This window comes from Pseudorasbora parva, chromosome 12, assembly GCF_024679245.1.
Source record: "Pseudorasbora parva isolate DD20220531a chromosome 12, ASM2467924v1, whole genome shotgun sequence".
NCBI classification, from domain to species: domain Eukaryota; kingdom Metazoa; phylum Chordata; class Actinopteri; order Cypriniformes; family Gobionidae; genus Pseudorasbora; species Pseudorasbora parva.
This window is the reverse complement of record NC_090183.1, coordinates 14,597,973-14,613,636: the sequence shown is the minus strand read 5'-3', so window position 1 is coordinate 14,613,636 and position 15,664 is coordinate 14,597,973. Positions and strand designations below refer to the sequence as shown.

Genomic DNA, 15,664 nt, shown 5'->3' with positions numbered 1-15,664 from the left:
TCCTAGTTTCCACCTTGAGGAGGTCCCAAGAACACCCCAATGACCAGACACACGAGAGACGGTAAGTAAATATTAAAACAGACTTTATTAAAAATTACTAAAAAAAAAAGGTGTGTGGAAAGGGGGGGGGGGGGGGGCTAAAATCCAACAGTAACAGTCTCGAGTCCCTTAGACTCTGTTGCGGGGGATCTCCGGTGAGTCCTTCACTCCTCTTTCCTTCTGACAATCAGCTTATTCACCCCTTGTTCTGAATTGCAGGATGACTGTCCAGGGCCCTCTCCTTTCTTGGACCTAACAGATACAAGTGGTGAGTATTGAGAGTTTGAATGCACGATGAATACCTGCTGCTACTCGTGGAGAACTCCAAAGCGGCCCAGCGGGTTGGACTCCCGGTCGTCCAGATGCCGATGGAGCTGCACAATGGCTGCCGGGGTCCGACGGAAACCATACTGGTAATTGTACGGGGGGGGGGTCTCTGCGGTTTCTGTCTCCTGAGTGACGGGTCGACGTACAAGTACACGCCTCAAAGGGGCCCGCTAGATCTGCACAAGAACATACAGATAAGAATAACAGGACTGGACACGGACGGTGGACAGAGGGGCTGCTGGCTCTTTTCACTCGGGGCACAGGTAAGTCTGTAGACAAGACAACTGAGGCTTCACTTGGGCATGCAGGCGAGTGTACAACACAATATGCTGGCTTTAGCTTTGGGCATACAGGGAAACAGGAAGTGATGTGACTCACAGACCGTGGAGGAAATTGACGTCAGGCGTTTCCTTTTCTGGGACTTCAACCAAATGCTGATAGAGATACGGATCAAAAGCTGCTGCTGCGTTGGGCCGAACACGGCCTCCGCTGGTGTCACACACAGGTAAGTTGTTTCACCCGGGGTGTGCTACACTGGGTGGGTCGACCGCTTCCCTCTTCTTTCTTCCAAACGACAGGGCGAGAACTCTAGACAGGGGCAAACCTTTGAAGAACTCCACAACAGGTATTAATACACACACAGCTGATTTCCTCCTACAGCAGCCAACTCCTCACCGTTAGTGCTTCCCACTATATCCACACTGTTCTTACTTGAAATTGTTTCCCATCACCGTCACATGGGGGCTGAAGGATCAGGATGTCATCGACGGCATATAATTGGAGATGATTCCTTTGCCCGCCTCAGTACTTACTTCCTTCGCAGGATTTCGTCAGGCCTGAAAAGGTGGTTGTTGACGACACAAACACAACACCACACTGCAATTTTCAAGTGTATACACTCACAGCAAAGGAAAAAGACTCACCCACTGCACTCCACACAATCTTGGTGAATTTAGGGTCAAAACCCCGTCTGACCAAAGACTCGTCCTGGAAATCGTAGAGACACTGATGCAAAGAATATTCAGATTTAAACGCTGCCACCACGACTCCCCAACGTATTCTCTCGCTCACTGGTCCCGGCTCACCCACAATCCTCCTCCACAGTGGGGGCCGCTCACATACGATGCCACAAACTCACCAAAAAGGCTCACAGATAGTTCACTCGAGATAATTATGCTGCTGTACAATGGTTTAGGGTACTCACACCGTTACTAACACAAGGTCTCTTTTCCCTCCTCTTTCCAGCTCCTGGATACTTCTCCTGCTACCCGTGACCTGTTGAAAGGCGAAAGTATCCTTTGGCGATACTTCCGGTGAGTCTTCCTGTTTTCAACCACTCAGAATTTGTTATGCATGTCATAGAGCATTTCACAGTTAGGTAGACATCCCAATATACTCAGCCCGGTTTCTGTTTCTGCCAAACCCTTGTCTCCATCTTCGCCCAGCCAACAATATCCTCCGCCTTCTTTCCGCAGCACTCGCCCAAACACTCCAACTCGCTCGCCGCATCGGCTCGGGAAAAAAAAGACTCTCCTCTTCAGTTTCTGAAGCCCTCTTTATACTCCCCCTTTTCTTCACACTGCCCAATCCGCGATCGCCCCGCTCATCTATCCACCTGCGATCAATAAAACCCTGATTTCCCTCCCCGGAGTTCCCGGAAGCGACCGGTGTTTGAGGATTATGGTCCGGGCGGAACCAATCTCCGTCACCTTTAGTGCCGCCCTTACAAGGTAGCGCAGTAATTTTACCCGGCCTGTGGCAGTGCTCCATATATTCTCTCTCAAACCAATGGTTGCAGGTTGAGTGGTTTGTGGTTTTCTCTTGTTACGTTGGATTAATTTTGTTGTCTGTATATATTATTTCCATAAAGTGGGTACCCACCTTTTTGTATCAACCTTTTTGAATCCTTTTGAACTTTTATTTTGTTTGGTAATTTGTGTTTCATGTGTTCCAGGTGCCGTGGGTCCAGAGCAGGAGGGCTAGTTGCTCTTTTGGTGGTGGGTCCTTCTTAGACACAGAGCATGGTTTATAACCTATAGTGATTGACCCTTAGTTGCAGTGAGTGTGCGTGTGGGTGTTCCCTGACTATCGTCGAATCTAGCGATGCATGGCACTAGCTCGTCCTGCTTCTGGTTACCATGAGCCCTGTGAGTTATCGTCAGTGTCACTCTTGTGGTGTGTCTGTGCCAGCAGTGATTCGCCTTTTTGGGTGTTCAAGATACAAGTTATTAACTCTAACATTTTTACCATGGCTTAATAAAGATTTTTGTATTTTTGTGTCTCTGAGTCTCTGTCAACGGGGAAATTGAACCTGTGTCCTTATTAGGATATTTCCCTGGTTTAGTGACCAGGGTGGCGTAGTCAGCTCTTTTCTCTTCTCTCTCCTTTTCCGTCCCGAACGCCACACACAGGTAGGCTGTGGCATTTAAATGGTGCCCAATTGGCACTAAGGAGCCTAAAGTGTGCCAAGAAAACATCCCCCACACCATTACACCACCACCAGCATCCTGCACAGTGGTAACAAGACTTGATGGATCCATGTTCTCATTCTGTTTACATCAAATGCTGACTCTACGATCTTAATTAGGGCTGTGTTGAAAAAAATCGATTCACCAATTCTGAATCGATTTTATATTAATTTCTAAAGATCGATCCGTAACTCAGAGGATCGTTTTAATAATAGGCCTATGTCACGGAGTGACTTAATGCGGCGGAACCTAAAATGGCGGAAATTTTTCCGCCCGGACCGTTGTCCATGAGACACGCAACCAGTTCCGGTAACTCCGGGCAACTGAAATGGGGGATTATTGAGAACAGGTGTGCGAATGGACATGGCGATTGGTGGTTGGGCAATTCAGAGAAAAGGAGGCATATAAATAAGGTATCCGGAGAACAGCAAAGGGTGAAGTTGATTCCGGCAAACACTGTGGGTGAGACGGAGCTATCGGTGTTAGAGGGACGTAAGGAGGCGGATGGTACAGACTGGGCAAAGTCAAAACAGAGTACTGGGCTGAAGGAAACACAGAGTTAAGTGTTTGAAGAATTCCCTTTGGAGTGATTGTGTTGATATGTATTATTACTGCCTTGAAAAGATTGTTTACACTGAGAAGTCCCCGGAAACGTATTGAAGAGAGGAAGAAGTGTGCTGGAAGGTCGTGGTCTTGACGTTCTCATATGGTGATCCTCTGCACTGACCCTTTCTACTATCCAGGACCTATTTCCTGGCCCAATGTGGTGATTCTGACCCTAATTCACCGTGAATGTGTGGAGTACAGTGGGTGAGTCTTTTTGATATGTGTACACCTGAAGAATTGTAGTGTTGTGCTGTGCAAATGCTGTCAGTGATCCCTCTCCAGGCCGAAGAGAAAGCCCTGCATTAGAGGAAGTGAATTGGTGATGATGGGCGATTGTTGCATATGTATATACACCCGACTGTGACTCGTCAACCTTTTTCCCCTACCTGATGGTGGTGTGGCAACTGTATGAAGTAAGAGCTTGCTGTGAAAAGTGTGTGGAGTATAACAGGAAGGGAAGTTGAATTGGCTGCTGTGTAGAAGGAGCTTATGTGCTGTCTCTGTATGATCCTATGTCTGTGAAGTGCTTTCAGGACTGAGCCAAGGGCTCTGCGTCATTGTGGGACTGTTCTACTACGTGTGGGAAGTCAACGTTAACGTGTTCCTTAGAAGTCTGTCCTAGTGAGGAAGGCTGGAAGTCCGCTGTGTGTAAATACGCCCTCTCCAGCCACCTGAGACTTGAAGCGCTAAAGCCGACGCCTGTCTACCTGCGGAGCTGTGAGTAAAGCTAAGAGCCCAGTGTACAGCCTGTATACTCCCCTGTACGCCCAAAGCTAAGAGCCCAGTGTACCGCCTGTATACTCACCTGTACGCCCAAAGCTAAGAGCCCAGTGTACTGTCCTGTATACTCACCTGTACGTCCAAAGCTAAGAGCCCAGTGTACCGCCTGTATACTCACCTGTACGCCCAAAGCTAAGAGCCCAGTGTACTGTCCTGTATACTCACCTGTACGTCCAAAGCTAAGAGCCCAGTGTACCACCTGTATACTCACCTGTACGCCCAAAGCTAAGAGCCCAGTGTACTGTCCTGTATACTCACCTGTACGTCCAAAGCTAAGAGCCCAGTGTACCGCCCTGTATACTCACCTGTACGTCCAAAGCTAAGAGCCCAGTGTACCGCCCTGTATACTCACCTGTACGTCCAAAGCTAAGAGCCCAGTGTACCGCCTGTATACTCACCTGTAAGCCTAGGCTCGTACGAGGAAGAGAGAGAGCTGGGAAGATCCGTTGAGAGTCAGAAGCGACTCAGATCCCAAGGCCCCAGTCCTAGAGGGCTGGTTCCCCTTTTTTTTAGTATCCCTTTCTCCCCTTTCCTATAACCTTTTTAAATTAATAAACATTGTTTTAACCTACCTGTCCTCGTCTGTCCGGTCATTGGGGTGTTTCTGGGACCTCCTCAGGGTGGAAACTTAGGGAGGCGCTCCGACCTGTGACACCTACATTTTCCCCGTGAATTTTAATTTGCCGCGTCATTGAATTCACACATGTGCGCGAGGTGGAAGGACATTAAAACAACGAACAAGGCAGCTTTGAAAATTCCAGAACCGCCGCGGACAGAATACTAGAGTAGGTAAACCAACTCAAGCCGACGCTCTCGTCACTATACCGCTGCCGCCGTGCTGAAGAAGTGCCGCAGACAGACCAAGTTTTTCTCACTCTTCCTCTTCTCTCGTTACCACAGCGGACAGAGAATACTAGAGTAAGGTAGATGAGTGAACTCTGGCTGCTGGATATGTCGAGAACACAGCTTACGTCACAGCCGTTCTCACTGCAGCTCGCGCTTACTGCCAAGGAAGTTGTAATGGCTGCCTTGTCATGACAGTACGCGCCCTCTCCGTGCGCGCGTTCGCTGACTAGATCACTCTGGAAGGGGGATTGTTCTTTACAACCATCAATACTCCATTAATTTGCAGTTGAATGTCTATAATAATAGTATCAATATGTTGTATTACAGACACTACAGTCCTGTAATATTCAGGTAACAGCTGGAAAAAATGCTTTCTTTAAAAACACTTAGCTAAATCTCAAAGATCGGATCGAATAATGATAATCGTTTCAAGATCTTGAGAATCAGAATTCAATCGATTCTTGAAATTTGATTCGAAACCCAGCCCTAATCTGAATGTCTCAATAGAAATCGAGACTCATCAGACCAGGCAACATTTTTCCAGTCTTCAACTGTCCAATTTTGGCGAGCTTGTGCAAATTGTAGCCTCTTTTTCCTATTTGTAGTGGAGATGAGAGGTAACCGGTGGGGTTGTCTGCTGTTGTAGCCCATCCGCCTCAAGGTTGTGCATGTTGTGGCTTCACAAATGCTTTGCTGCATTCCTGGTTGTAACAAGTGGTTATTTCAGTCAAAGTTGCGCTTCTATCAGCTTGAATCAGTCAGCCCATTCTCCTCTGACCTCTAGCATCAACAAGGCATTTTCACCCACAGGACTGTTTTTTTTTCCCTTTTCACACCATTCTTTGTAAACCCTAGAAATGGTTGTGCGTGAAAATCCCATTAAATGAGCAGATTGTGAAATACTCAGACTGGCCCGTCTGGCACCAACAACCATGCCATGCTCAAAATTGCTTAAATCACCTTTCTTTCCCATTCTGACATTCAGTTTGGAGTTCAGGAGATTGTCTTGACCAGGACCACATCTCTAAATGCATTGAAGCAAATGCCATGTGATTGGTTGATTAGAAAATTGCATTAATTAAAAATTGAACAGGTGTTCCTAAAAATGCTTTAGGTGAGTGTAGTTCAGACAGTTTGATCTCCTGGTACTCTCATAATAAAGTGATTGTGGGACAGACTTCTTAAAGGTGAACTGTGCAATTTCTGTACAATTTGCATCACTGAACAGAATTATACAAATGTTCCTATCTACTATTGGTTTAGAAAAACAGATATTCTTGCCCCAAACTCAGGTCAGGTTGGACCAGATCAATGTTCGGATAGGCACTACAATTACACTTTTTTTTTTTAGGGAAAACGCATATAAATTACTTAAGTGACCTGTTCAAACAAAGACAAATGTTCACTGCAAAAATGTATAAATAATTTTTATTTTAATGAATGGCTGACTTTAAATGTGTCTGTTCAGACCGACACAACTATATTTGCATGACAACAGTGTAACAGAATTTTTTATAGAGGTGTTATCTTATTTCTTTTTTTACCAAAAAAACAATAGCAAACCAATAAGATTTGCACTTTCGGTCACATGCCCTGAGCTGCGGCTGTTAGATTAAACTATAGTAGCACTCATAAACAGATTATTTTGCTCGACACAGCTTCGTTCGACACAGTGAACGACAAAGGTAGAAATTGTCAAGAAAAAAAAAAAAAAAAAAAAAATATATATATATATATATATATATATTTAGCCCCAAATAGAATTTCAAAGCTAGTTTTCAAATGTCACTATTGCTAACTGTTGCAATCTTTATGTAACATCCCATAGCAATCAACAGAAATGGCAATTCTGAATCATGTTCAATTGTCACAAAATTTGCCGTGACCAGTCCTGGAACGTGCCCTTTGTGAACAAAAGGCAGGATCAATGCAGTAAAGGGCTGTGCTACTGAAGCTGAGATCGTTCGCCAGCTTATGCCGAGTTCACACTGTAAGATTTTAGGCCGATTTTCACTCGGCGACAGGTTTTTGCGAAATCAATGACAAAAGCTCAAATCATAGGCAAATAGGTGCTCATTCACGTGAGTGACAATCACGCAGTGTGAATTATCAAAGACGGGATCTGAGGGAATCGCAGACGAGTCACCGACGACACCTGCAAGATATTTGCCACACTATATATCAGAATATCAGCATTTGAACAGACATATTTACAATTAAATAAAACTGAAACAAAGCACAAACATTTGCTTGACCAGCAGCACACTGCAAAATGATTTGCTTACCTCCAGATCTCTGTGCAGAACACACAATCCTTGCTCCCCACGTCTCCCCAACCATTTCTTCCTCCATAATCTTTTTTTTTTCTTTTTCTCCTTTTTGCTGCAAATCAACGCACAGACAATTTGGATCGCAAGCTGTTAACGGGCTTTTATTTTTAATAACAATTCCAGTCTCGTACAAGAACTCCGGTCTCGCACATGTGTGATCTTGCGTTATTTCCTTATCACTTCTCGCGTGTTTGTCATGCATTGTGAAACCTCCAGTCACCGATCCATTGTGCAGTGTGAACACAGTAGCGACTGAATGCTACCCAGATAGTCAAGCAGTGTGAAAAGAACAGGGATCTGACGACTTTGAAAACAATGCAGTGTGAATTCTGCATTAGTGAAACGGTGCGTGATGCGTTAGCTTATGATCAAATCAGGGGAAAAAAAATGTTTTAACATATTTTAGATGAACAACATTTTAACATATTTTAGATAAATTCCACTATGTTCACTGTAAAAAAAAATGTCAGGCCTCTTCACTGTGTGATGTGATCTGATCTAATTGATCACATAAAAAATGTTCAGTTGGCCAAATTTAATTTCTTTGAATTGAATTGTATCCATTGTGGCAACAGTCTGTTAATATGGGCTCAATCAGAAATAATATGTTAAACAAATGGAATAATTTAATTTATCAATTAAGGCCGCTCCCATTTAAAATGTTCAGTGACTGGTCACATCTAATTTTTTTCATTTGGTCAAATTGAATTTCGGTGAATTATGCTATTTAAATCACAGAAATTCAATTCAGCCACACAAAAAAAAATGATGTGACCAGTCACTAGAACATTTTAAATTGGATTTTTTTTTTTTTTACAGTGAAACTGTTGATCCAGTTAAAATATTTTAAATTGTAGTAACAATTGTTTGAAATTTCAAAACACTGACAACAGATTTTACATTTTATAACATTACTTTATTAACAAGTCAATTCCAACACAGGATATTTGGTAATTTTTTGTATTATTTTCAATAAAGAAAAACTCTGAAAGAAGGCTTCTGAATAACAGGATGTCTTAATGTGGTGAAGAAAATGCGGCACTGCATAGGCTAAAAACCTAGAAAAAAATATAAAAACTAACACTGATGACAAAGTTCCCCAGCATCAGATCTGGCAAGTGGCAGAACAGAAGTTATATAATGAGGATGAGACGAATGAATGGACGAATAAGAAAATCACAAGTTTGGCAAGTTTGATATTAAAAGGCAATAACTTAGGAGGCCTAAGCCAAATGCAATCTAACGTGTTAAACGTTTGCATGCCACACATATCATAAAAATGACTTAATTTCCTTATTACCTATTATTTTAACCATATAAGACATGAGGGTAAGACTACTGGCTACAATTAGATAATTATGTAGTAACCGAGAACATGCTCATGAAACCAATGAATGCATGAACTTGTGATTCGACAAAGTGCCTTTTAAACTTCATACCGGGTCAATAATGACTCTGGAGAATAATGTCAGTATACTCGTTTTTCACATGCATATGATACACACTTTATGGCGTATTATACATACGAACCATCCACCCCACCACCCTAAACCTACCCAAGAGCGTGTCATATGCACGCCATAAAGTGCGTATCATATGCACGCGAAAAACTGTGTAGCATTTGCTCCAAAACTCATTTTGGCGTATATCCATTCCATGAGATTTCACACTCGTACTATAATTGATACGCATTACCATGAGATCGTGTTGGAATATCTTTATTCTCTTGGGAATATTTGTTTCTGTCTTCAGCACCGACTGATTACGGTTTTCCTCATTCGCATGTTGCGCATGCGTATACAGGTTTTCAGATGTAGGACTTGTTCATCCAACATGGATTTTTCACTTCGACTTCATAGATTGACTGAGCACAATTAAATATGCTCGGTGAATATACAATTTTAATTTTGAGTGAAGACTAGGGTGACCACCTGCTAATAAGCCCAAGGGGGGACAAAGGGTATGTTTCTGAGGGACAATGTGGGACACTGCCTGGCGCGGCGGTGCCCCACCCCACGGGCAGAAGGCCAGATAGTGGTTTACCCATTTCTAGCACATAGCACCTTACATGGTATATTAATAATGCCCTATTCCCCTAAACATGTGTAGGCTAATTGCTGATGTATGCTTATGAATATAGGCCAACCAATGTGTATTTTTAACATACTATTTTGAACATTCGATGAACTGACAGATGCACTTCCACTTATGATTTACTTTAGCTAATTTACTTTACTTATTTTTCATTACAATTTATTCACTTTAAATCAATAATATAAAATTATGGGATTAACAGAAATTAGTCGCTCAACACCACAGGAACAGTGTTAAGTTAAACTAAAAGTAAAGTTAACTCCAGCTCACGGAACGAGAAGGGGAGAAAGAATGGTGAACTTCCATGTTAGTAAAGTCTGCACTGCAAAAAAAAAAAGCATTCTTACTTAGTATTTTTGTCTTGTTTCAAGTCTAAATATCTAAAAATTCTTACATTAAGAAACATTTAAAGGGGGGGTGAAATGCTGTTTCATGCATACTGAGCTTTTTACACTGTTAAAGACTTGGATTCCCATCCTAAACATAGACAAAGTTTCAAAAACTAATGTTGGACGTTTGATGGAGTATTTCTGTGTTAAAAATACTTCCGGTTTCTCACAAGTTTCGGCGAGTTTTTTTCGAGTATGGGTCTACTTGACGTTAAATAGATCGGAAGGTCCTTGTATGGGCCGTACGGGCTCTTCTCCCGGTAGGGTGCGCGCGCGCGTAAATAGAGGGAGAGAGGAAATGCACGCCGTAAACAGTCTCTCAGGTGCAGGTCCAGTCGTCCGTGAACACTTATGACGCGCCGCGCTCCACTTTATTCCTATGGGTGACGTGGAGCGACTTCAACGCTTCAGCACAGCATTCCGGGAAGGCAGCGCTGCATTTGAACCGATTTGAACGCAGAAATGACGGGAAGCTTCAAGGCATCGCTTCAGTCGCGTCGCAAAGTGGATTTCCACGGTCACTGCTGTCACAGGACTTCACCAAATCATACCAAAGAAGTGTGTTTTTGACAGAGCGGTCCCAGCGATAAAGGTTCGGTCCTGCTTTGGAAGCAGCCGGTGAGTAAATCAACTTCAAATGTCTCTGCTATTGGCTACCGTCGCATGAGTAAACATCAGTAAACGATACGATCAAGGCTTCGTCATTCAAATGCGCTAACGGTTACTCCATTGTTGTTCTGTATAACGTTACACTATTCTGACTCTGACGTGCAAAACCGTTTTGCTTGCTACCTCTAAGGTCTAGTCACATACAATAGTCCATAAACCGAATCATGTCCTCATAAACTGCGCGTAGACACACAAAGGCCCCTAAATACAGTACATACCACAGAGACGGACATCCTGATGTTGCCGTTTCTCCTGTTCAATTTATTTCAGCCTCAGATTTGATTGTGGATCATTATCTGTATTAGCTGAGATAGCGATGGGTTTCTCCACGCTTGAGGACATCACCGCTTTGTGCACATTCGTCATTCTTTAGCTCCGGGCGCTCGTTTTTTTCCGGAAAGACTCGGTACAGCCCATATTTCTTTTATAAATATAATAAAACTAAAGACTTTTCGGAGATATGAAGGATGCAATACTACTCTATAGGTACTCAAGATTGACATGAGATTGACTGAAACTGAGTGTTTCACCCCCCCCCCCCCTTAATAGACATGTAAAAAAATTGTCTTGTTTTGGGAAAATATAGCTCAAAATTAAGCCAAACAATCTGCCAATGGGGTAAGAAAATTATTCTTTAAGATTATTTTTCTTACCCCATTGGCTGATTATTTGTTTTATTTTAAGCAAAAACTCTCTTAGTTTTGAGTTATTTGTTCCCAAAACAAGACAATTACTTTTGCTTGATATTTTTTTATTTATATTTTGGCAAGAAACAAGACAAACATACTAAGAAAGAAAAGCATTTTTTGCAGTGTGAGTCTGTGTCGTTTGACATCGTATTTTACTCTCCATGTCCGATTGAGAAAGACGTTTTGCAAAGGTCACAAAAAGCTCTCTTTTTTGAACACCTTTCAGTCACAAATATTAATTTTTCCAGTATTTCTTGTACCCACTCCTCTTTTTAATTGATGATTGCGGAGCCTAAAGACTATTTTTCGAATAGGAAAGTGCGCATCTAAAAAGTTGTAAGTGTCTCTGGTATGCACGTGCGTGCGCTGTCATGACAACAACGAAAAAGTTGACAACAGCAGTTCACCTGAGGGGTGGGTGGGGCAACAGTAGCACGCTGAACTGTCAAGTAATGTTGGTTTGGCTGCCTGAGGCACGACCAACTTCTTTTTGAGCAAGCATTAATTATGCGTGACACGGTCTCAATTTGCGGGACGCATGAATTTTGCTTCAAACGCTGTGCGTGCACGTGCTACGCGGGACGGGTGGTCACCCTAGTGAAGACCTTAACCTATGATAGTACAATCCATCTTTTTGCATGGGGATAATTATTTGGAAGTCATTTATTAGGCCAATATATAATGATACATTTTCACAATTTTTCCCCGCAAAAAAATATTTTTACAGTGTTGCATTTAAAATACCCATACACATATCCTCCATTAACGTACATAAGAAAACTGCAAACACTTGTCTGAGAAAATGTCATACAGCTAAAGTTGCTTAGGCAGGATTACTCAATTATGTTTTTAAGGCAGGGCTTAGCAAGGGCCACGAGATCAACATTCTAGAAAGTTCTAGAAACATTTGCTGTTATAGAGTCTGTGCTTTCAGGTTATAGATTGTTTGACTATTTTTTATAGTTTCAGATTTAGATTATAGTTCATGTTCCGACTATTGACACAATTTATATTTGTCTACCATGTTTTTTCTAGCATCTTCTTTTTTGTTAAGTCTAAAGCTAGCAAACTTTTTACAGTGCCAAACTGTTTTTGTTTTGCACATTGTCGCAGGTTACACCAAAGCCAGTCATCCAACGACAGCGCTCGCCATGGCACCTAAACCATGCGCACAGACACGCACAACACCATCACCTCCCAGCCCTCTGCTGAGCTGTTTGTTTAGGAATCTTGGCCTGAAAATTGTATTCCATCGACCATGCTCGCTATCAACACACAATTATCTGGGTTAATCATGTGGAACAGTGGCAAATTCACCTGGGGCTTAGGAACTAATGACATTCGCGTCTGGCCTGCTTTAGTGAAATAGCCCCACACCTGCAGCAGGAGAGACGAGATTGCCAAAGAAAATTTGGTCTCATTTTGTCCCCCTCCCATCTACCACTGCACCCTCACTCCCTTTTTTTGCAACATTCTCTCTCTTCCTCCCTCCCTTTCATTTCCCTGCTCTCTTTTTAAATCTCCCTTTTCGCTCTCGCGACTGTTTATTCTCCCATTTCTTCACCAGTTTCCATTCATACCTTCTCTTTCTTTCAGTGTTTTTATCCTGTCACCTTTTCTTTTTTTGATTGTTGTCATTCTTTCCATCTCCTTCTTCCACATACCCATTCCGTTTTTTCGGGTGTCACCTTCGTAGTTTCCAATTTTTAAACAATGAGTCTGCCAGAATACATCAGCAAAGGCGTCAGAGTTGTCCTTGTCAATAGGGCGAAGAATACCATTCTGATCAGCGTATCAAGAATCGTCAGATGGGAAACGCATAAAACACCACATCATCAGACGAAAGCCGAGATGCCCACATGCGCGCTGGACGGCAAGATGTGGTCACACTGCATAATTAGGCTGCGATTGTGAGCCAGCGGAAAGACGCTGTCACGACATCACCTCTCCCACAATCCCCCGGCTTTATGAAGTCATTTCAGCCAACTTCCAATACAGGAAGAGAGTCTCATCGCTCATAATTATTTATCGATACTGTGACATACTTTTCTCATCACAGGCCGCATCCATGTGTGAAATAGCAGCGTGCAACTGGGAGATTATTACCTGTGTGATTGTGATAGGCTCCCTGTGTGCTTGGGATAATCAGCAAGGCACTGCCACAGACAAGACTGCCAATCAATGCAGCACTGAATCAACTCAACTCTTTCCCTCAATCACATGGGTGTTGCATCTAGATCTAGGTAAGTTGGCATACCATTTTACATGCAAACTGCATTGCCAGCACCCATCACTTCCACAAAAGAAGACATGCATTTATGTTAATCATTATGTCAGATGCCAAGCAAGTCAGAATAGAAAGCTATTGTATGGCTATTCAGTCCTAAAACGCAGAGTATAATATAGCAAACAAGACAAGAGGCCAGACGCCATCAAGCACTCTTGTATATGCGGCCTTGTAATGCACACAAATGCTCATCTCACATAAAGACCTTTGCAAGTCAACTCCTCCACATCCCAAGCCAAGATGCTTTAATTTAATTGAAAACTAAAATAAATAATCAAATTTAAGGCTTAAAGGTGCATTTTAACACACGTGAAGGAAGCGTGCACATAGGACCGTGCTGGCGTTATCCTCCAAAGTCCATGACATGGTTTAACAGTCTCATAGAATTTATAAAACGCCCCTGAAGGCCCACATAATCTCTCCTTTTTTCCGCTTAATGGGAGATAATACAGGAGCATACCCTGATGAATCAACACGCAACAGCAGCTTTAGTTTGATAATTAATACCGACGTTGGAAATAGATTTGTGATTTGGCAGCGCAGGTCTCTCAGTCTGATACGGCACAAGCCAAGCCCCCGTTCCAGCCGGATCTGCATCCATTCAGCTAATCTCATTTTTTCAATAGTGTTAATTCTTTGACTAAAGCCTGTTATCTCATTAAGAGCCCTGCCATGGGATCCGATGGCACCCTGACATCTGTATTCATTCGCCACAAAATTAGTCCTGACACAAATTTAATGAAAAAAATTTCTCCAAACACAGGAGATTAGAAGACGGGCCAGGAATATCAGAAAAATTCCTTTCTATAGAAAGGGTTGTTGGTTTACTATTTTTTTATTTTTCTTCAGAGGTGGTTTAATAACATTTCCATGCTGCCTCTGTATTCGGTTGTTTCATTAAAGCCTTGTGTGTATTGAGGTCAGACGTAAATCCCTCCTTCTAAGATCCTTAAATCTTGAAGCTGAACTGGTCTTTTCTACTGCGAGTTCGGGATCCTTCATGTCAGTCTCCGATTCAATGATCAATGACATATTTCATTAGACTGTCGCATCACTTTCTGTATTAATCTCATGACCAAAACAATTCCATACAAAAGAGGCGGGTGCTAAGTAAAATCCCTCTTCATCAGGAACCTTACTTCCTTCATTGTTCACACCTCCTCCTCCCATCAGTCCCTGCTGCACGAGTACCAGCACTGATAATTCTCTGCTTGAAAAAAAGACATGAAAGCACTCATGGATGAAAGAAACTTGGATTTAATCTTTCTCTCGCTCACACTTCCAGTACACTGTGTCGAAAAATTTTCTCAGGAAGAATGTGGAGAGGCTGGGATGTGAAGGGGGTAGAACAGAAGAAAAGAGAGAAGGGCTACAAACTCATTCTGATCATTAGTGCAAGGCAAGTTTTCATTCCCTGATGTATATGGTGACAAATAAGAGTGTCTATGAAAGGAAGATCTATAGTTTAAAACTAAACTTGAATTCATGATGATTTTGTTCTTTTAAACCATTTTTAAGAAAATTTTCAATGGCTCTAAAATGTCACCACATTCAACCATGAAGAAGAAAAAGTTATGACATATTTCCTTACATCTTGAATACATTAATACACATCCTAAAGGATCAGTTCACCTCGGTATTAAACAATTTTCTGATAATTTACTCACCCCACATAATTTTTTGAGGAAAACATATCAGGATTTTTCTCCATATAGTGGACCTCACTAGAAACGGGAATTTAGACCTTCAACCCGTTGTACCCCATACAATGGGTTGAACGTCAAAATTCCAGTTTAAATGCAGCTTCAAAGGACTCTACACAATCCCAGCCCAGGAATAAGGGTCTTATCTAGCGAAACGATCTGTCATTTTCTAAAAAATATATATACAGAAAAATGATATACTTTTTAAGTATAAAGGCTGTGCCCCGTATTACGTAATCAAGTTGAAAAGGTCATGCAGTAGGCGAAAAAACTCTCCACTAACTTCAGAATCGTCCGACATCGTTGTTTTACCGTTTTTTTGCGAAGGGCATTTGACTTATAGTCTTAGCACATTTGCTTTGGAAACACTTGATCGGTACCTCCGCCTATGTCACGGGACCTTTTCCAACATGATTATGTAATATTTGGAGCATTGA

General features: G+C 42.3%; 1 long non-coding RNA gene across 1 annotated transcript; it reads left to right on the top strand.

Annotated features, from left to right (window-relative positions):
• The first annotated feature begins 3,506 nt into the window (after positions 1-3,506).
• Positions 3,507-15,187, top strand: LOC137093516 (uncharacterized). The gene is made up of 3 exons (XR_010908473.1): positions 3,507-3,644; positions 12,351-13,480; positions 14,810-15,187. It is a non-coding gene; the product is annotated as an uncharacterized lncRNA (long non-coding RNA).
• Positions 15,188-15,664: the final 477 nt, after the last annotated feature.